The following is a 1,544-nucleotide window of genomic DNA, read 5'->3' as shown; positions in this document are numbered from 1 at the left end:
CCCAAGCCGGGAATCGAACCTGGGACCCTGGAGCTGTGAAGCATTGATGCTAACCACCATGCTACCGTGAGGCCCCTAATACAGAATACAGAGCCTGGCTTGGCGAACTGAGAGAAAATCAACAGTCAACCATTGCTTGTTTTCGAGACAGTGAGTGGCTCCCTTTTCCTTCTTCCCAACCAATTTTCAGCTTCTGGCATGCACTACTCAACCTCATATTACTATCGCAGACCAAACCCCCAAAGACAATGGACAGAAACCGCAATATTTTATTTAATACTGCGAGGAAAGGACACTACTCCAGCAGTGATTATACACAAATATAGGGATATGGTATATTAAAGCAAACTTTATTATTAGCACAGTAATAAAATATCTTTAACTGTACACCAGAAAATAACTTACAATTTCCCCTTAATTAATACAGAGGTCAGAGTAACCCTTCACTGCTATCTTTATTCCCACTCAAACAACAAGAACAAAGAACATCTCACCTCTCAATCCTCTGGTGAAGTACAGTTAGCACTCGGGAATAGCGGCTTGGCAGAGATTCTGGATCTTTACTTTGAGACAAAGAGCTCTGTCGGCACTGCTTTAAAAGACAAGACCTGACTCCTGTCAGAACCACACAGAAACTCTGGCTGTACTTCTTCAGCAGCAGCTTCTACGCTTTGTTTCAGCACGCCCTCCAAGCCCACGATTCGGAAGTGCTTGGAAAGAAAGCGCGAATCGGTCCACAGACGCATCTTTAACTGAGCTGAGCCGGTTGACTTCTGCTCACTTCTGCGCGGTAGCACAGTGGTTAGCACTGTTGCTTCACCGCTCCAGGGCTCCAGGTTCAATTGCCGGCTTGGGTGAATTGGAAATTCTGAATTCTCCCTCAGTGAACCCGGACAGGCGCCAGAGTGTGGCAACTGGGGAATTTACAGTGTCTTCATTGCAGTGCTGAGGTTAGCCTACTTGTGACACGGATAAAGATTATTATGGTTATTATTGTTGTTATTTTTTTTATTTTTTTTTTATAAATTTAGAATATCCAATTATTTTTTTTCCAATTAAGGGGCAATTTAGCATGGCCAATCCACCTACTCTGCACATTTTTGGGTTGTGGGGGCGAAACCCACGCAGACACGGGGAGTATGTGCAAACTCCACACAGACAGTGACCCAGAGCCGGGATCGAACCTGGGACCTCGGCGCCGTGAGGCGGTTGTGCTAACCACTAGGCCACCGTGCTGCCCTATTATTGTCGTTATTAACACTCAAGTAAAACTGCTTTTCTGTAAAATGCCTGATACCTGGGCTCCTCCCATTAATTAAATCACCTTGCCAAGCTGAAATCTAATTAATTCTGCAGGGAATCTCCTTAATCCAAATAATGTACCATTAGCATAAACATTTTATGATGCTTTAATCACAATTCTGGCTCCCAGAATCTTTCAACCCAAGATTGTTTAAAAACACTGCTAACCCAGGCTTTTAATCCTCACTGCACCAGATATCTATCAAATAATATATCTGAAATCCATACAGTCATCACACACA

This window comes from Scyliorhinus canicula, chromosome 6 (assembly GCF_902713615.1).
Source record: "Scyliorhinus canicula chromosome 6, sScyCan1.1, whole genome shotgun sequence".
Classification (NCBI taxonomy): domain Eukaryota; kingdom Metazoa; phylum Chordata; class Chondrichthyes; order Carcharhiniformes; family Scyliorhinidae; genus Scyliorhinus; species Scyliorhinus canicula.
This window is presented reverse-complemented; position numbering follows the sequence as displayed.